Below are 22080 nucleotides of genomic sequence, written 5' to 3' on the forward strand. Positions count from 1 at the left end.
CAACATGTACTTTCCTTTCAAAATCAATAGCCCATTTATAAGAAGAAAGGAAATCTGGCCATTTGTGACAACATGGATGGACTTTGACGGCATTAATAAATGGGATTACTTTAATCACTTAAAAAATTCCACTTTAACTTATTTTTGGCATTGTAATGCTGCAGTTTTTTAGTGATTGTTTCAGGGATAATAGCATACATTCTCAACTTTTCACTGTCTACATAAAGTTAATATTGTACTACTTCACATAAAACAGAAACTTTGAAATTGTATAGGTTTCTTCAATTCTGGCAAACTTGGTGCTATTGTTGTTATATATACTATATTTAAATACATTTTAAAGCCACAAGACAATGTTCTGATATTTTGCTTTAAATAGTTCTATTTGCTTTTTAAAAATTAAATAGAGGGCCAGCCCTTTAGCATAGTGGTTAAGTTCCTGTGCTCCACTTCAGCAGCCTGGGGTTTGCAAGTTCAGATCCTGGACATGGATCTACACACCGCTCATCAAGCCATGCTGTGGCGGTGTCCCACATACAAAATAGAGGAAGACTGCACAGACATTAGCTCAGCAACAATCTTCCTCAAGCAAAAAGAGGAAGATTGGCAACAGTGTTAGCTCAGTGCCAATCTTCCCCACCAGAAAAAAAAAGTAAAAAATAAATTAAATTAAATTAAACAGAAAAATATTTTATGTTTATCAAGATATTTACCATTTCTGATACTCTTTATTCCTTCCTAAAGATTCAAGTTGTATTCTTTTTTTTTTTTTTAAAGATTTTATTTTTTCCTTTTTCTCCCCAAAGCCCCCCGGTGCATAGTTGTATATTCTTCGTTGTGGGTCCTTCTAGCTGTGGCATGTGGGACGCTGCCTCAGCGTGGTTTGACGAGCAGTGCCATGTCTGCGGCTAGGATCTGAACCAACGAAACACTGGGCCGCCTGCAGCGGAGCGCGCGAACTTAACCACTTGGCCACGGGGCCAGCCCCTCAAGTTTTATTCTTATATCATTTCCCTTCAGACTAAAGAAATTCGCTTATCATTTCTTGTATTGAATTTCTGTTAGTAATGAATTCTCTTAGATTTCTTTAATTTGAAAGTGTTTTTACTTTACCTTCCTTATTGACAAATCATTTTTAATTAGATACTAAGTTCCAGATTGCCATGTTGGTTTTTTTTTTCCTTTCAGTACTTTACAGATGTCATCTCAATATGCCCTGGTCTTTATATTTTCTGGTGAGAAATTTGAGTTGATTAGAATTGTTGTTCCTCTATGCACAATTTGTCATTTTTACTCTGGCAGTTTTTCAAGATTTTCTTCACATATTTGTTTTTAAAATATGTTTAGTATGTCATGACCATGTATGGTTTTCTTTACATGTATTCGATTTAGGGGTTGTTGAACTTGTTGAATTTGTAAATTTTTGTCTTCTACCAAATTTGGGAAATTTTGGCTAATTTCTATTTATCTCTGTTTAAGTTCACTGACTCTTTCCTCTGTTATTTCCATTCTGCCCATTAAGTCCATCTCTTTTAAAAATCTCAGATAGCCTATTATTTCAGCTCTAGTTTTTCTGTTTGGTTCTTTTTTCATAGTTTCTATTTCTATGCTAAGAATTTTTATCTTTTCACTTGTTAGAAAAATATTTTCCTTTGTCTCCTTGAACATAATTATAATAGCTAATTTACAGTCCCTTCTGACAAATCCAATATCTGGAGTATCTTGTGGTTTGCATCTGTACATTGTTAACTTTGAGTAACACTTCCTTGTGTTTCGTTTGTTTGTTGTTGTTGTTGAATCATTTTGGATCCTATCTGGGACATTACAGATGTGATATTGTGAAGACTCTGGAATTTGTAATATTTTTCTGAATAATGTTGATTGTTTTGTTTTAGTGGGTGGACTTGGTTATACTCAGACTAAAAACTTAGTCTCGCCTTAGCCATCCTGCACCATGTCACAGCTACAGCCTGCCCACAGGCTAAGTCTGTGAAAACAAAAAATTCACCCATGTCTTTTCCAAGTTTTCACTCTTGTCCAAATTCTGCCTGCTTTTATTCATTTTCCAGAGCTTTCATGTAGACTTTTTTTTTTTGTATTTTGCCTAAGTCCATAGAGGTTCATCTGTCGGATGTTGTTCTGTTAGGAGCTTCCATCATCATACTGGAAGCAGAAACTCCTGAGGGCTTGCTCTTAAAATCCAAAATAATCTCTCGAAACAGGGTGTAAGTGTGTGACAGGGAAGGGAGTGAGATGATTTATGTCGTAATTTTATCATTAATATGTGAATCTCTAAGAAGGTGGTAGGAAAATGCCAAAATGAAGGAGGAACTAAGAATGCTTTTCATGGCCGTCTAGTGAACATTATCCCTGCTGATCCATTTCATTTTCATGCCCTAGTCATATGATTACTTCCAGAGTAACTTGCTAATTTTTTTCAGAAAAAAAAATAAATGGATAAAAATGTAGCAGGTGTTGGTCCCCTATAGAACTTCCAAAAGCCAACATCTTCATTTCTTTGCCTACTCTGCCTACAAGCATAGTGAACTGGGACGAGTTATTAAAGCTTCTAGGAGCAGCACTAAAATACTGGCTTTCCTGGGTGTACAAACACCACAGCTCATCCACCCCTAGAGTGAGTGAACTCTAAGGTATCTGCTCTATACCAGTGATTCTCAACCCATAAGTTGGGAGGTACCGGTTTTTTGTTTTGTTTCTGACCAATGTTTTTATAAAACACAGTAAAAATCAAGGTGTGTATCATGACAATGTCAACTTGCTATAAGCATTTATAAACATTTGATCTCAACTTCTGGACTTATCTCATTAACTGGTAACACACAGTTTGTGAAATAGCACCAGCTACAATTGCTCGTGTAGTAATTGGCTTCATAAACACACCCTTTTATTGATTTTATTTCCTTCCCTGTCTCACTAATCCACTTCCCTATTGGTGTTTTGTGGGATCACCTCCCAAATAAACTACTGGTTCTCCAATGCTTGCCTCCGGTCTGCTTCTAGAAGAATCCAATCTAAGACATGAAAAAATCCAGCTAAAGGATCAAATATAACACTAATTGGAGTGGCTAGTACTGAGTCAATAAACAAATTAGTGTTCTCTTTTACTCAATGAAAAAGAAACTCATAAACTTTAGATGTTAAACCACTGACTAGAATCTTTGAAGTTGAAAGAAGAAAGACACTAAAAACAAACGTGACTCAGACCTATAATTTCCTTCCAAAGTGGGGAAAAATCTGATCTCAGAATTCTGATTATATGCTGCTACCATCCATCTGGTGAAAGGATGCCATTTTCTTTGTGAGTCATGTGATTTGATGATTTCTTTCATAATGTCGCAGTAGACCATCAAAACAATAACTATTTTTTTCCTTTGGCTTAAATAGTGGCTTATAATTGGACATGAAACATTTCTACACAAATTAAAATAAACACAGTCTCTTCCTCTTTGTCCTAAGATGACCTCCTTTGTCTGGTGCTTGACTATTACCCTTCAGTTGGGAAAAGGATGAGCTTAAGGGCCAGGGTGCAAAAATATAACCTAACTTGGGTTTGAGTTGTTAAAGGAAGAGTGCCCGGGATGAATTATTGGCATGGGAGGTATCTTCTTTTTATTAATTATATGTATTATAAAGGGAAACTCAGCAAGATTTTAGCATCATGTAACAGAAATTGTATGGCTTTTGAGTTTTAATCCTGACTGCTCTGGCTTGAATTCTGGTCTTGCTAGTTACTAAGTATGCCACGTGCACAAGTTTCTGTAATGAATTTAATGATTATATCTATCTCTTAGGGATATTGAAATTTAAATAAGATGATGATGTATTTGAAAATATCTGGCTTGGTTGAAGAGATAAAGACATCAAAAATTACTTCAATGCGTAGTTCTAACCTGATTTTTATAGTTGGGAAAAAGCATGTGAAAGAAAAAGTGTCATATGATATTAGGGGTTAAGAAGTGATAGTCCAATAAAGGTGAGAATAGTCTAGCATTGTTTACCATTGTTCTACCAGATAAAATTTGCCAGTCCAAATTCCTCCTTCTCTGTCAACCGGAAGGGCCCTAGCTTACATGGAGTACCGGGCATTGAACAGGAACATAGCTGGCTTTCCTTGATTGTGTTCTGTGGAATGAAATGAAGCTCAAAAAAAAGAAAACCAAAGTAATGTCTGCTGCATATGAGGCCACAAGGACACTCAATGTAACCATATCATAAATCATCAGAGAGAAATGCCAGGGAAGATCTATGCTTCCAGGGCAGCTTGCCTCATTTAATATATCTAATGCCACCATAATAGCGACTCTTTAGTTCCCCTTTTCCTCTGTGCAGTGGTAATTGTCCTTCTGCTGGACCATTCATCTCTCAGAGTTGTCTCCTGATGAGGAGACATATACAACTGGCCCTGAGTTATGGGTTCTCAGCCTGGAAAACCCTACGTTTTGGTTCAGTAGTGTTCAAAGTTAAAGTGAAGAGCAACCAAAAGCACAGAAGAAAAAAAAATGACTCTTGGAAAAGTTGGTTGAATAAAAGATTGGATGCTGATAAAAATACCTGCACTTCCTGCTGTGTTTCTTTAACAAAAAGCAAATAACGAAGGAACTATTTTTGGAGAATAATTAAAAGAATTTTACAATGGTGACATAAAAAGTCATGAGGATGCCAATGTAAGAGTCCAAATGTGAAATGTCACAGACCTTCTACAATCATAAACAGGTCACGATGAAATCTTCACAGTGTAGTTTGAAGCCAGCAAAGTAAAATTAACAAGCATGTTTTCAGCTGAAATCAGTGTCCCAGAAACAATATACAATGTACAATATTCCTTAGGATTTGACAAATCCACTAGGACAGCTCACCACCAGGAAGCTGTACTGAAACTTTAAAAGCTTTAGTCCTTCTCAAGTTAGGAACTAAATCTCCCACTGGAGATATTTTCACACGCAAAAGAGATTAATAGATTAAACTGAGAATTGGAGAGAAAAAATGGAACAAAACACAAAGATGCAGCCCCAAAGAAAATTATGAGTGAGTAAAAATAGAATAAGCAGTCTTCTTATTCTGATTTTACTTCACACACGACTCATGAATCCTCCAGAAACAAACACACAGAGAAACATTCTAATAACACAAGCGATCCAACGTAAGCCTACAAAAGGAAAAAAATTAAAAGCTGAGGACAGAAAGCATTACAAGAATAGTAGGGAAGCATCTGGGGTAGCTGCTTAGAAGCTGCAGGTATAAGAAATCTCTCTCTTGATGAGATGCAGAGTCAAACCTTTTTCTTGATTTGCAGCTGCCAAAGCAAGATGGATTTCCTTATTCTCATTCACAGCAGTATACGACATAAAGATAAAACCCAACTTTTCATGGACCAGAACACCTGCAGTCTAACCAAAGTATCCACTTTGTCTTCCGAAGGACCAAGTCAACAGCAGCAGAAAGCAAAGCAATACACTGCAGATCTGAAGCATTCAAGCTCCCTTTAAAATCCAGCTCTTTAATTTTTGATGGTGTAAGTGGTTCCACCCAAATTCTTTTTTCCTGTCTGGTTGAATCCGTTTAAATTGATAGCCAGTGGAGTTAATTGGCACAAGTCAGAATCTGTACTCTGAAAGGGGCATGACTTAAAGTGATTTAATGCTTATGCTTGGCCTCCTCACTTCTCCCTTTAGAGGACACACCTGGCCCCATAGTTGCAAAGGCAGTGAGGATGCCTTCTGTCCCTTGAGGATGGAATCATAGCACTGAGCCTTGTTACCAGCAGTTTGCGGTAACTCTCTCGCGGCATGCTATAGAATATGTGGGGACCAAATTCAACAAACCCAGAACTAGAAAGCCCTGCTTGGGTGGCAGGTGTGAAGGCTAGCCCTTCAGCCTTGCTTGCTGAGAAAATACTCTCAATCTATTCACTCTCATGCATTGCCTTCAGGCCACAAGTTTGCATTTGCTCTCTGGTGCTGACAACGCAGCAGTTTCCGACTCCACACAGAGCCTCCTATCTTACAGGTGACATTTTTTGGCATATCCTAGACATAGTGACATTTACACAGAGGTAAGACTTTAGAGAAACTCAATTCATGCAGTCAGGAAACAAACCCCATGCCCGAGTGGTTTGCTTTTTAATTCACAGTCCACTCCACAGTTATTCCCGAAGCCTCAGTTCCATTCTCAACTGACACCTGCAAAGGCATTGATGCTTCTGCACATTGGCTCTGTCCTTGTAACCGTCGTGGGAACATAAAGTCAGCAGCCCATAGACCTTTTCTCCTGCTTCTTTGGTCACACGCTGCTCTATAATTCAGGGAAGCTGGCCATGTGCAGCATATTCAGCCAGAGCAGCTGATTCCTGCCAGAATGCCCAGGGTTAAGGTCTTAGAAGACTTCATTTAGTGCTTTAGCATTTCCCTCCTCATATTTAGTCACTGAGTTTAGCAGGAACTTCCTTGCCAAGTGTCAGAAAACAGATACAGGTGAAAGCCCACTGCTTTCAATACTAATCATTTGTTCATGTACTTCTTATAAACTTCTCCACCCAAAGCGCAAATCCAGACACCTATGATGATTAAAAGAATGATACACCAGGCTCCACCATAGACAAGGGACTAAATGATTGAGGGGGTGTTAATAGGGACAACAAACCATCCAACATGTTATTACAAGACAGCATAAGACCATGATTTCAGAGGATTAACAAAGAGAAAGACTGATGTCTGTAGGCCTAGTCAAGAAAAGTTGGGCAGATCCAAAGAGGGTATAGGATGGAGTGAGGGTCCTTCAGTTAGTGGTGTGAGGAGAAAGGAATGGAGCCCCGTGGACCGTCATGGGCTTTGAGGTTGAATAGATCTGGATCCAAGTGCTGACTAAGCCACAGCCTGTGTCATTGTTAATAAACTGCTTAACCTCTCTGAGTTTAAGTTTCTTAATCTTTAAAATGAGGATGATAACACCTACTTCAGAGTGTAGGTGTGAGGAATAAAAAGGATGATGTATAAATGTTAGCTAGGATTACATACATGTTACCAGAGCAGGGATGATTAAGAGCTAAGCAGAAGCCACATGTTAGCCTAATGAAGTCAGAGGCTACAACACTGAGATATGATCTTAAAAACTTATGGTGAGACCAATTAAGAGTGAGCCTTAGTTATCCACCCAAAGAGAAAGGGTTTGAAGTAAGGAATCACCAAGATTCACAATTATGTGGATAATATAATAAAAGAAATGTTTTTTAAGGCTGAACTGGATTGATGAATCATGGTAGCTCACCTTGGATGAGCATTTTCTATGTCCTAGGCACTGTTTTACCTGCTTTAAGCATTATCTCACTTAATGATACCAGAGAAGAGAATGGCTGACTCAGGGTAAGCTAAGAAACAGTGGACAGAACACAGTGGTGAGCAGATGAGAAGCTCGAGAGGGCATGGTGGCTACGGAGAGAGATGAAGAAATATGGTAGATACTTAGCATGGGAACAAAAGAGAGGAAAGGGTCACAAGTGGTTGACACCATAAGGCTAGAGACCATGATTCCTCAATCAAGATGAAAAGCCATGGAAAGCAGCAGTTGTGCCTAAAAGAACTTCCCACTGAGGGGCTGGCCCCGTGGCCAAGTGGTTAAGTTCGTGCGCTTTGCTGCAGGCAGCCCAGTGTTTCGTTGGTTCATAATCCAGGGCGCGGACATGGCACTGCTCATCAAACCATGCTGAGGCAGCGTCCCACATAGTACAACTAGAAGTACCCACAATGAAGAATATACAACTATGTACCTGGGGGACTTTGGGGAGAAAAAGGAAGAAAATAAAGAAAAGAAAGAAAAATAAATTAAAAAAAAAAGAACTTCCCGGTGACAAGTCACTTTTTTTGTCAATCTTGATTTGGTACTTTGCCCCTCTACTCTCTGGTTTTTCATGCATTTTTTTATGTGGCTGTTGGAAGAGGTCCAGGTGAATCTCTTGCATGTTTTGGACAATGTGTACGCGTTTCAAGACCCTTTGCTGTTTTTTTCAGTTGTTGATTTCCTCCACTCATCCTGAAAATTGATACAGTTGCTTTTTTGATTTTTCAATTTGCACCATATCTTCAGGTACTAAGTCTACGAAGTACCCATGGAAACTCCAAAGAGGCAAAATGCTCCAGAATTCATGTGGGACTTATTGGGAAAACCATTAAGGCAAGATCATTCCCAACTTCCCAGACTGAGAAATAGTTAAAAATTGTTAACAGAGTTTAGAAAGAGAGTGGGAAAAGATGTTTCTGAGCTGAGAGACATTCTGGGCTTTTCATCCCATAATAATTCTTTTGGAAAAAAGTCATAAAGTTCTGAAAGTAAAAGTTTGCTCCTGGATATGTGACAGACCTTTCCTAAGTGACAAGGTGGCTCATAATTTTAATGAACATTGTGACACACCCATCAATTACCCTTGCATGTGAATGTGCAAAAGCTTGAGAGTGGGTAATTTCAGGCAATGTAGTCCTGCACATCTGAGGACAGTTGTGGAGAATCAAAATGAATTATACCGGATAAAATTAATTTTGTGTTCAAAAAGAACCTCATCTACATATTCAAAACATCTTGAGTTTAGAAACATACAGAGAAAATTACAGAGCAACCCACAGGAAAATATGGCAACAGAGTACAATAATGAAGACGGGGGGGGGGGGGGGAAACGCCTTGTAAATCAGAGCTACAGTAGTTAAAACTATCAATGGAAGCTAGTGTTGTCATGGAAACCAGATGCAGTTGAGGGGCCAAAAAGCCATTGCTTAACTATATCCCACAGAAGGGTTCAGATGCTGCTCAGAACAATCGAAATGGTCTGGGCAAATGACACCAAGAAACCAGTAACTGAGTTGGTAATGGGTCTAAAAGTTACAAATGAAAGATCTGAATAATGAAGGTAAGGAAATGAGAATTCCTTATGCAAGTAGAAAAAAGGAAATCCCTTCAGGCACATGCAGAGTCAAATGGGAAAGGAATAGTCAAGAAAAGAGCAATTAGGATGGGATGGATGTCCTGACAAAATGAAGGATAACATTTAAGTTGTATAGAAAAGGGAGCAAATTGTAAAACAAGTAAAGAACATGCTTTCATTATAGTATTAATCACTGTAATGTATTCATTGCTAATATATTTGTCTCCCTATACTCTATAAGTTTCTTTAGAAAAAGACTGGCCGTGTTTATCATTACCACCCCCAGTCCCTCAAACCCCCTTCCAGTTCCCTGCCTTCCTGGCAGGCCCAGCACAGGGTAAGCACTCAATTGCTTCTATTTGTTTACAAGTGTACTGTGGTGCAGTTACTGTAGCAAGTTGTGTTACTTTGCTGTGCTGCCATAGCAAAGTAGCATAGACTGGGTGACTTAAACAATAAAATTTTTCTCATGGCTGTGGAAGCTAGAAGTCCAAGATCAAGGTGTCAGTGATTTGGTTTCTCCCGAGGCCTCTCTCCTTGCCTTGGAAATGGCCACCTTCTTGCCGTGTCCTCACAGGGCCCTTTCTCTTCTCATAAGGAATGCTAGTCATGCCGGATTAAGGCCTCGCCCTAAAGGCCTCATTGTAAATTAATCCCCTCTTTAAAGACCTTATCTCCAAATATGGTTACACTCTGAGGTACTGGGGGTTTGGGACTTTAACATACAAATTTTATAGGGACACAATTCAGTCCACAACACGAGTATCTAGCTTATTTCATCCAACCATCACCACAACTTTAGTATCACTATTTTGCAGGAGAGGCAATTTGAATCTCAGAAAGGTTAAATAACTTCTCAGTGGTCACACAGCTAGGAAGGTGCTGGATGGGGATTTAAACACAGGTTTTGACCTCAAAGCCCATGTTTTTTCACAATGTGCTCCAATGAATGAATAAAATGCAAGTTAATTAAAGGTAAACTGGGAAAGTTAAGCTAATAGGTATAGTACCATCACATCATCAGAGTTAGAATGTAAAGGGAACCCAAAGATTCTGCGGGATTCTTTCAGCCCGTAGATGAGGAGGCTGAGCAGCAGGGAAGGAAGGAGTTTGGTCCCTCGGGGCTCATTCTGTGTCTTAAAAGCTCCCATTCTCTTTGCTAAGAATTGCTCCCTCATTCAGCATCAGGTAGATAATTTCAGTCTCTGGGTGAAAGACTGGAAACCAAGGGCTTCTGAGAAGAGAAACAAGAACCCACTGAAGCCAGCCTCATGCAGTACAAAACATCACGTGGAAATCTGCGCAAAGACTACACTACCTTTTGCCTTTAAGAATCTATGTTCTCATGGTAATAAAAACATGCTTTGTTACTGTTCTTCCTTGCTTCGATATGCTTTTAAAATCAAAGCTGATCTTTTTCTATCAAACTCTGCTGATTTCTTCCTGTATATTTAAATAGAATTTCTCTAGAATTAAGTGATAAAATTGCAGCATGTTTTCCTGAGAAAGGGAAATGACTTCAAAAATTCCAATGCAGGGGTTGGGCCTGTGGCCGAGTGGTTATGTTCGCGCGCTCCGCTGCAGGTGGCCCAGTGTTTCATTGGTTCGAATCCTGGGCGCGGACATGGCACTGCTCATCAAACCACGCTGAGGCAGCGTCCCACATGCCACAACTAGAAGGACCCACAATGAAAAATATGCAACTATGTACCGGGGGGCTTTGGGGAAAAAAAAAATAAAATCTTTAAAAAAAAAAATTCCAATGCAATCTATTTGATTCTCCTAAGAAAGAGGTAGTATATTTTTCCATTACTGGAGATTTAGGTGTCCCCCACAAAATTGGCCATTCTCCAGGCCTCTTCCATTTGATGAGGATCCGTGAGAGTCACATTATAAACTGATGCCAAGAGAAAAGGTGGCAGCCAACAGATTCTATTTCAGCCTCTGACCATCACTTGCTCTTCACTGCCTTTTGCATGTTTCTCAACTAGAACAAACTGAATCCTCCTCATGAGGAGTAAAATGTCTTTAAGAAGAAAGTTTCTCCTGAAAGCTCATAGGCACCTGAAGTTAATGGATTCATTGGGGGTCCATAATGTCAGCTGTATGGAGCCCCACAGCCCTCTGCCATGCTCTTGGCAGAAGCTACCAATTCACAGAACATGCTCCTGGGATTTTTGTGCTCTTTCCTTCCTGTAGCTTCACTCTATATCCCTTCCTCCATCCACTAGATTCTCTCATAAGCTCTAGAGCCAGCTTCCTGGAGAAGAACAGGAAGGACCCGAGAATTTTCCTCAAATTAATGACACTACTGCTAAATGGAACCGGTATAACAGAGCTCTTTGGGGATGGAGATGGCCCTCTTCCAGTAAGACAGTTTGAAAAATTCGTACATTCTAGCCACTCCTGAAAATGATCTTACTACCTTGCAATTCATGGTACACAAGCACTCAGTGAAATGCAGTGAGGCCCTGTTATAAAGCGTCTTGCCGTGGAGGGGGTTATGTTACAGACAAGGCCACACAAGGCAATGATTGAAGCCACTTGGAGACTTGTGATTTAGGATGGAGGAAACCCAGGGGGCATATGGAAGCTCTCAAAGTAATTCTGTAAACTCCTACATTTACTGAACATCAGCCATGTTCCAGGCCATGTGCCACACTCGGCTCAGTGCTAACATAAATAACACACAATCCCTTCCTGGGAGTTGCTCAGGGTTGAAATTAAGCTGTTTTTCCTAAATGAAAAATTTTGAAAAATTTTTATTACGAATACAGTAGCACATATTATAAACTCAGAAAATCTGAAATAAATCCTTGGTATAACTAGTGCAATCATGAGAATCTGCTTTTTTCCCTATTTACAACTCTACTTTATAGTTTTGCAAGTGATATTGGTCACCTTCGATGTTTAAAAAGGAATTTCTGAAGTCCCAACAAATGATTCCGGTCTTAATTTATGAGTTATATGAGAAATTTTTTTTAAAAGACCACAATTTTTCTCCAGAGTGTAGATCTTATGGTTAAGGAATAGAGGCTGGAGAAGGAGCAAGATTTTGATCTTCCCCGTTTTGTAAGAGAACGGGAGGATTCTGCGCGCCTCAAGAGGGGAGTTTTTCTGCCCAGGAGGGAAGTTCTCTTTCTCCCTCCCTGCAGGTTCAGCCCTGCCTTCAGTGGAGCTCAGACCCTGCAGGTGGAAATAGAACACGAGCAATTAAATAATCACTCTGTGAGCTCTGCGGAGAAAAGGTGAAATGCTAGGCATCGACAGACACGAAATCAGAATAAAAACTGCTTTCACTGAAATTATAAGGTGCATCGTGTTTCTTATCAACCTGTCCCAGCTAAGAGAAGAGACTAATCTCAGAGGAAAAACAAAATGAATGACACTTATGGTGGCCAGGCCTAGACAAGGCATCTTAAGAACAAGCAAAAAAAAGCCACTTCGGGGAGAAAGTAAGGCTCCACTTTACAGCCTCTGAAGAGGAACTTTTAATGTTTTTTTCTCTTACCAGCACACTCATTCTCTTCTCAAGAGTTCATTTCAAACCTTCCTGCTACCGTCATTATTTTTGTTCCTCACTAAGAAAGCTTTATGGTTTAAAAGTCATTTCAGACTAAAGTTAAAGATCAGTCTTGTCCCAAGCTTTTCCTCACTTGTCTCATGGTGTATTCTCTTTAGAAAAGTGTAAGTGGTGAACATAATAAGAAAATGAGGGGCTGGCTCCGTGGCCGAGTGGTTAAGTTCGCACGCTCCGCTGTGGCAGCCCAGGGTTCGGATCCTGGGCGTGGACATGGCACCGCTTGTCAGGCCACGTTGAGGCAGCATCCCACATGCCACAACTAGAAGGACTAGCAACTAAGATGTACAACAACTGTGTACAGGCGGGGTTTGGGGAGATAAAGCACACACACACAAAAAAATTGGCAACAGTTGTTAGCCCAGGTGCCAATCCTTAAAAAAAAAAAGAAAAAAAGAAGATTGGCAACAGTTTTAGCCCAGGTGCCAATCTTAAAAAAAAAAAAAAGAAAAGAAGTTAGAATTATTACAGTTATCCTTTTTATTTTAAATGAATATCAACTTTAAAAGCCTAGAGTAGCATTTCTCAGATTGGATGGCTGGCATTATCATCATCTGGGGATTATTATTTTTTATAACAGCTATGTTGAGAAACAATTCACATAGCACACATTTCACCTATTCAAAGTGTACATTTCAGTGGCTCTTAGCATATTTACAGAGTTACACAACCATCAACACAATCAGTTTTAGAACATTTTCATCATCCCCGAAAGAAACCCCCTACCCACTAGGAGGTACTCTCTATTTCTCTCCAATCTCCACAGCTCCAGGCAACAACTGTCTACTTCCTGTCTCTATGGGTTTGCTTATCTGGGACATCTTTATATAAATGGAATCCCAAAATATGATTTTTGTGACCGAGTTCTTTCACTTAGCACAGTGTTTTGAAGGTTTGTCTATATTGTAGCATCTACCAGTACTGCATTTCTTTTTATTACTGAATAATATTCCACTGTATGGATACACCATATTTTATTCATCCATTTATCAGTTGGCAGACATTTGGATTGTTTTCACTTTGGGGCACCATGAATAATGCTGCTGAGAACATTTTCGTACCAGATGTTTTGCAGACAGATGTTTTCAATTCTCTTGGGTACATATCTAAGGAGGCAATTGCTGGCTTATCTGGCAACTCTCTGTTTAACCTTTAGGGGAGTTCCAGACTGTTTCCAAAGTGGCTGCACCATTTTACATTCCCACAGCAGTGTGTGAAGATTTTAATTCCTCCCATGCTTGCCAACACTTGTTATTATCTATCTTTTTGAATAGAGCTCGCCTAGTGGGTATGAAGTAGTATCTCATTGTGGTTTTGATTTGCACTTCCCTGATGGTTGGGATTATTGTTAAATGCATATTCCTGGGCTATGAACTGATCCTGAATTAGAATCTATGAGTCTGCATTTTACTGAGGTTCATGTATCAGTTATTTGTTCCTACATAACAAATATTTATCATCTCTCACAGTTCCTGTGGGTCAGATATTTGGGAGAGGCTCGGCTGTGTCTGGTGTGGTGTCTCATAAGGTTCGGTTAGACATGATCCAGGGCTGCAGAAATTTGAAGGCTTGACTTGGACAGGAAGATCCACTTCCAGGGCGTGCTTCACGGGCAGGCAATCTGTGCAGTGAAACAGGGCACCACACTCAGAAGCATTTCACACACTTGCTTTAATGCACTGCTGTTGTCATCTTGAAATTCTTAATAACTTGTTGTCTTTGAACTTGTGCTTTGTGAGTAAAGTCCCATGGGACAAGGAAGCGTGTGTGAGCAGAGGAGATAGGTGCAATATGTGTGTCTGTGTTCCTTGGGGCTCTGTTTGCATATGATCATTGTAATACCCATGAGCATAGCATTTTGAAGGACCCATGATGTGTGGGAGTTCAATGAGACTCCAAGGAAGTACAAAGTAAGCATGTTATGCTTCTTACTGAGTAAATGGGAGTGCTGACTGTCCAGGAAGGCCACACTTTCTGTTAGAACCAGAGATTCCTATGAACACAATAAAGAATGTGTTTGGCCTTGAGCGTGAAAGAGGGGAAAAGAGAAGGGATAAAGCTGGTAAGATTGTAACCATCATAGGCCAACTGGTACTAGCCTTATTGTACCGTATTGTATCAATAACAACTTTGCATCAAAAACTGTTTTGCAGGGGCAACCAGCAATAGCTACAAGACATATAGCAGGAGCATGCTCAGAAGATGGAAACCTTCTTCTCAGATGACCTCGAGCTGTCTAAGAACCAAAAATTCCCAAACTACAGAACTCAATGTAAAGAGAAAGCAGAACAGGGAATCTAATAAGAAACGAGGGGCCCCTTGCTTTGTAGCACATCAGACTTATAAGACTGTTACACTCTCATCCCCCAATCAGATTCCACCAAGTTAACATTTGTATAACCACTCCCACTCCCAACTCCTTAAAAGTCTGTCCCTGCTCAGCTTGGGGAGATAGACTTGAGCCTTGCCTCCTGTCTCTTTGCAGGTCCACCATGCAATAAAGCTCTTTCATCTCTCAAAAGCTAGTGCTGTAGTATTGGTTTCTATGTGCATCAGGCAGCAAGCCTTCACTTTGTAAAAAGATGAACAGGCCATGTAGTACACAATGGGCCCCTCCCTGCTCCCTTTCAAATCTCTAGGAAAGCTACTAAACCCACCAGATGCTTTGTGGCAGTGAATCTTTTTTGTGTGAAAACGAGTGAAAGGTTTCAGTTTGGCGAATGAGTGGATATGGGGGAAAAGAGAGACACTGCAAGTGGCTGCAGATACCAGGGGTAGAGGGGACCATGAAGAGTTTAAGATTTTAGGACTAACTGAAGTCATGGTGGAAGACATTGGACTGTCACTGGTTGTGGAATGGGGGTGTTGGAGTTTGAGTCAACTGTGAGATCACCAAGAGTCGTGGAAACCTGTTTAGATTGTTTTACTTATAAATTCTGCATGGTGGACATAATGTATGGCTTCTTGACTCCAAACAAATAATGCCTACTTAACATTTATCTTCCATAGTTAGACATCCTTGTGATAAAAATTTTGTGCATGCCTGCATCTTTATGAGGCATGTGGAAATGAGGCTCATTTTCTACACAGGAAGAATTAGAATATCCCATATTCTGAATTAAGTGTGTCATGTTGCTTGGGTGTCCATAAGTTCTCAAGTTTGGGTTGCTGTTTTGGGCAGGTTTGGACCAGGTACCACAATGCTGAGCCTAAGTGAAATCCATTGATCCTCCAACCCCAGTGTTAGCTAAACCCTAGGCACAGAGGGAAGGAGGAAGGCCTTGCTGAGGCTGTGGGAGAGCTATGTGGGACTAACATCTACGTGAAATATTGGCCTCTGAGGAATAAGAGGCAAAAGGGAAGGGGGACTGGAATGTTCTGGTCTCTAGGTGAAATTGCCACCGAATCTTGGCATGGCTTGCCCTGCAGCCCACCATCATTCACTAATTGGCAGAATTTCCTCTTTGTTATGCTGGCTCTATTGAAAACCTACTGCAGGAGCAAATCTGCTTGTCAAAGCACTGGCTCCAATGAGGCAGAGACTCTTCAACCTGCATGGCTTTTATGCCTGAAAAACACTGGGTGCAGCCGAACACTGTGCGCAGCCAGGATGAGGCAGAGGATCTCACCTCCATTCAGCACAGGCTTATTTGACAAGCCCTTGCCTCGCTGTTTCAAGTGACCAGCAGAAAGACACCCACACTGTAGCTCTGCACCAGAAGTGTTTCTTCTTACACACAAATTGAAAGAGTAGATAGCTTAGAAAGAAAACTGTTCTTGCAATTTATTTTATATTTCAAAATCAGTGGATTATTTGTTTGGGGGATGCTTATTATTATTTTAACCTGTGTTACGTTAAAGTAGCTATATATTTGGCTTTATATATATTTTTAATTTAATTATGCGTGTGCTCTGACCTGCAGTACCATATAACTCAACATGTACTTTGGCTTCCAGACACATCTACCCAGCTGTTTACTCAACCCTTCAGTTTGGATGCCTAAAAGGCATCTCAAACTAAACACATCTAAAACCAAACTCTTAATTTCTCCTACACTCCTGTCTCAGCCATCCTGCCAAACCTGTCTTCATCATCACTAAATGGTACCTCCATTCATTCTGTCACTCAGGCCAAAATCTCTGATCAACCCTTGTACTCTGCACTTGACCAACCTTTGCCTGGGAGGATCCTCACCAAGATCCACATACCTCATTCCCTCAGGTCACTCATGTCTCTGGTCAAATTTTATCTTACCAGAGAGGCCTTCTGTGACCCTCCCTGTCTGCTACCTTGTCATTTTCCTCTTCTTATCTACTTTATTTTTCCATAGCATATCACCATATAAGAAGTTATATATTTGTTTCTTTACTTCTTGTCTGTGTTCTCTTACTAAAATGTAAGCTTGTTGAGGATAGGGATATTCTTTTGCTCATTGCTATATGCACAACACAGGAAGATCCTTACATATAGTAGGTGCTTAATAAATATTTGTTGAATGAATTAATGAGCAAATAAATGAAAGAATTGTTTGAGTGTAGATCCAAAAGGTGATTATCCAGGGTTTAGTGTTAACCAGCAGGTAAACTGAAGTCATGCTTTGAGGAGACACAGCAAATGAAATTTAATGGGAATCTCTGCAGAGGACTACTTAAATGGTGATTTCTTGGGATATTTTCTCTTTGGCTATTCTTAAGTCTTAAGGAAAAATAGAAAAAATAATGTACAATTTTAGTTAAGAAATATTTACTGAGGATTTTCTCAGTGCGTGCTGTCGTGAGGGACATAAATATAATGCAGACACAATTCTTTCTTTCAAGGATATTGCAGTCTTACATTACTACAACACTAAATTGATCCACTGTGGTGAAAAATCCTCAAATGTCTTAATCCTCCACTCAACAAAAATAAATTATAATTGCGTAATTACCTCATTGTTATATTAAAAAAAGAAACACATATAAATAATTCAAATACAGAAAGGTTATAAAAAAGAAAGGAACAAATTACCTCGAATATCAATACCAGAAATAACCAGTGTTACTGGGCGAACATGACATAGATAAAAGAAATCATAGAAGTTCTTTAGAAAGAGAGGGAAAGAAATAGGTTGATAAGATGGGATAATGCTATACATGGTGTTTTACAAATGAGAAGTGACTAATGTTCCTTGATTTAACAGAATAGAAAAAAATAAAGTGCAACAGAAAGAATAGTTAATTCTTACAAAAATCTTTCTTCCCTCCTTAAGGTATTGATTTCTAAAAGGTCCTTTTAAGTAAGAAATTGCCCCACGAAGACCAGTAAGATGTTGGGGTGTGTGTAGCTAGTTGTGCTGCTGACAGAATCACTTGCTATGAAACAGGCAGAATAGCCATGCTGCTATCCTCCCCCTCATACCTACTGTTTGTTTTTTTTTTTCATTTTCAGGGTTTTTTTTAAATCACAGTTTATAACTGTTGCTTTCTATGTTGTGAACATAGTCCTCCCAGTTCTTATTTTTACCTCTATATTAAGATGGATCCAGTGCTCTTAACAATGAATTCCTAGTAGCTGAATTCTTTCCTTCAGCTCCACTTGGCTAGAGTTTTGGCATCAAGTAGAATTTTTTTTCCCCAAGAAGGGCTCCTGGGTGCTATGTTTTCAGACTTCTTTCATATTTGAGAATGTCTTTTGTTTTCAAACTTGAGTGGCAACTTGACTAGGCCAAATTTTTGTTTCTCAAAGAATGGTGTGGCTATTGCTACACTGTCTCTGATGTTGAATTCTGCTGTGAGATATCCAAGGACAACTTGATATTTGCCCCCTTTTGTTCCTTCAGAAATTTTTCTTCATATTTTTTCTTTTTAATAGACTTTATTTTTCAGAGCAGTTTTAGGTTAACAGAAAAACTGAGCAGAAAGTACAGAGTTCCCCTATGCCCCTCCCACCCCCAGGCATAGCCTCCCCCACTATCAACATTCCCCGCTAGAGTGGAACATTTGTTACTATCAGTGAACCTACACTGACACACCGTTATCACCCAAAGTCCATAGTGTACATTAGGGTTCATTCCTGGTGTTGTAAATTCTACAAGTTTGGGCAAATGTATAACGATATGTATCTACCATTATAACTTCAAAAAATATATATAGTTATAACTATATATAGTTATAAAATAGTTTGACTACCCAGGAAAGCCTCTACGTTCTGCCTATTCACCCCTCTCTCCCCTCTAGCTCCTGGCAACCACTAATATTTTTACTGTCTCATAGTTTTGCCTTTTCCAGAATGTCGTATAGTTGGAATCATACAGTATATATCCTTTTCAGATTGGCTTCTTTCACTTAGCAATATGCATTTAAGTTTCTTCCATGTCTTTTCATGATTTGATAGCTCATTTGTTTTTAGTGCTGAATAATATCTTTCCTCATTTTTAAAATTAAAAAAATATAATCAGAGGTATCTGAATGTTATTATTCTATATGTCTTTTTTTCTTGGTGTAAGGTGTGACCTTTAAATTTTACTATTGTTTCATATTTGACACATAGAAACATAGTAATAAAATAAACTGCTTTAAACTTTCCACTAGATTAGATCAGAATTTTTCCAGGATCATTGCATCTACCAATGTTCTCTGCTATCATAGCCCATTATCGATCTCACAGAGATAAACACTATCTTGAATTTTGTGTTTATCATTCCTTTGTTTTGTATGAAGACTTTCATCATGTATTTATAAATATATTCTTCTAAACTATAGATGATTTAGTTTTGTGTGTTTTATAGAAATAAATTCACAATATATGTATATCATCTTCTAGAACTTGGTTTTTCACTCACTATTATTTTTTTGAGAATTATTATTTTATTATTATCAACCACCTTGTTGCATAATATTCCGTTGTGTGAACATGGCCTGATTCCATTCTCCTGAGGACAGGCACTTGGGATGTTTCCAGTTTGTCTTACTATAGACAGTGCTGCTATGAGCGCTTTTTTATTTCTATCACGCTGCACAGGTGCAACAGTTTCTCTGAGGGGGTACAACGAGGAGTGGAATTGATGGATTGCAGGTCATGTCAACATTTATTTTAAAAGACAATTCCAAATTGTTTTGCAAAGAGTTCTTACTAATTTACATTCCCACCAGCAGTATAGAAAGTATGTGTTTTCCATATTCTTGCCAATACTTGGTATTTCAGACTTACTTTTTGCCGTTTTAGTAGATGGAAAATAGCACTTCTTTGTGGTTTTAGTTTGCATTTTCCTGGTTGCTAATGAGGCTGGGACTTTCTCAAATGTTTGTCCATCCTTGTTTCCTCTTCTAAGAAATACAAGTTCATGTCATTTACCCATTTTCCTATTTAGTTGTTTTTCTTTTTAACTGTATAGGTCTTTTTATATATTGGTTATATTCCTTACAAATATTTTCTCTTCTTTCAAAGATCAGCTTTTCGCTTTTTTTATTGTACTCTTTCTCTGAAAGATAGAAATTCTTAATTTTAATATACACAAATTTATCAATCTTTTCTTTGATGTTTAGCACTTTTTTTATTTAAGAAATTTTTTTCCTTATTCCAAAGTCAAAAAGATATTCCTTGATCTTTTCTTCAAAATGTTTTAAAGTTTTGTCTTTCACATATAACCCTTTAATCCATCTGGAAATGATCCTGTATATAGTATGAGATAGAGACACAATTCATTTTTTCCCACCTAGATAACTAATTGTCTCAGCAACGTTTACCAAATAGTATCTCTGTCACATATTAAGTACTGATAAATGTCTGTGTCTGTTTCTGGGCTTTCTCTTCAGTTTGTAATAGTGGCTGCACCAATACCACACTGTCATAATTAGTACAACTTTATAATAAGTCTTGTTGTGGGGTGGGGCAAATCCTCCTGCCGTATTGTCCATTCTTGGCTTTTTGTTCTTTGATAGACATTTTAGAAACAACTTTTCAAGTAGCTCTAAAAATTCTATTGAGGACTTTTTCTTTTTTACTGGAAGATTGGGAAGAATTGTAATCTTTATGATATTGGATCTTTCTATCTATACCTGATACATTTCACAATGTAAGTCTTCTTTAAAGTCTTTCCATAAGTTTTGTAATTTCTCCAAACAAGTTCTGCATGGTATTTGTTAGATTTATTTCCAAGGATCTTATATTTTTTCATAGCTATTTTAAATGTAGTGTAGTTTTAAAAATAAAAGAGTTTAGCTGGTATTTAAAAATGCAATTAATGTTTGTATATTGATCTTATAAATGCCCTTTAGCTTTATTCTCTTATTTATTCTAATAAATAATGTAAATCATCAATATGCAAATAATGATCACTTTGTTACTCCCTTCCTAATCTTTATGCCTTTAATTTTTCCTTCTTGTCTTATGGAACTGACAAGGACCTTCAATAAATGTTGAATGTAAGCAGTGATAGTGAGCATCCTTGTCGCAGTCTCAGTTTTAAAGGGAGTACTTCCAGTATTTCTCCATTGAGAATGAGGTTTTCTCTACGTATTTTAAAATAATCTTTATTAGAATAAAAATGTTTTCATCTATTCCTGGATTGCTAAGTTATTTTTTACCTGAATAGATGTACTTTATCAAATGATTATTCTTCGCCTGAGGAATTGGTCTATGGCTTTTCTTCTTTAATTCATTAACCTGGTGAATTACGCTTATAATTTTTCATTTGTGAAGCTACTCTTGGCCTTCCTAGGATAAACTCAGTTATATCTGTGATGTAATAGCATCTTTATATGCTGCTGATTTTAGCTTGATAATATTCAGTTTAGGGTTTTTACATCTATGTTCACAAAAAAAGTAATATAGTTATAAACAACTCACCAGTTTGTGTTTTACAGTTAGTATGTATTGTTGGTTGACTCCAGGATTTGTACGGTGACAAATATTTAATAGCCACTCAACAGATAGTTTTGATATTGATGATGAAAGTATTAGAGTTGACAGAGTGTCTTTCTATATCAGAAAAATGCCACTTTAGGACTGTGGTTTAGAAGATAAGGGGATGTCTTCTCTGATTAACGAGCCCATCGTAGACACTGTCAGTGTCTCCTCACAGCAAGACACCACAGCAAGTCTTCATGTCTCACAGCATCTATGTGGCCAAGAGAGAATAAAAATATTTTCAAAGCATGATAATATTTCTAAGTTTCTGAAATACTACAGTGAAAATTATTTTAGGGAGTGGGATGTCCTTGTTCACAGAACAGAATTTCCTAATTTTAAATGGAATAGCCTGTCTCTCCAAAAATATATTTCACTGAAAGTCCCCAGTGCTGCAGAGGAAATTCAAAGGGACAGGATAATGGATGGTTCCCTCAATTCAGTGTGTCACTTGTTACCACAATAATTACACTCACTGTCCTCCTCATGTTCCTTGTCTTTCACCTTGCCTCAAACATCAGAATTCATATTTGTTTTCAAACTGATTTTATATATGATCTACAATAGGAATCATCTAATTTCACGGACTTAGTTATAGTACTTACTATAACACTGGTCTTTCTTCATTTTTCTTTGATTTAATCATCATTTCAGAACTTAATATTATTGTTCTCTCTGCCATCA

The 22080-nt window shown here is 38.4% G+C and overlaps 1 long non-coding RNA gene across 1 annotated transcript in view; it reads left to right on the forward strand.

Annotated features, from left to right (window-relative positions):
- The window catches only part of LOC139078567 (uncharacterized), a 77698-nt gene extending 62668 nt beyond the window's left edge, over nucleotides 1–15030 (forward strand). The window contains exon 3 of the long non-coding RNA XR_011531579.1: nucleotides 14663–15030. This is a non-coding gene — a long non-coding RNA (uncharacterized lncRNA). The remainder of the gene's footprint in view (nucleotides 1–14662) is intronic.
- The last annotated feature ends 7050 nt before the right edge of the window (nucleotides 15031–22080 follow it).

The sequence above is a fragment of the Equus przewalskii genome, chromosome 22 (assembly GCF_037783145.1).
Source record: "Equus przewalskii isolate Varuska chromosome 22, EquPr2, whole genome shotgun sequence".
In the NCBI taxonomy this organism is placed as follows: Eukaryota; Metazoa; Chordata; class Mammalia; order Perissodactyla; family Equidae; genus Equus; species Equus przewalskii.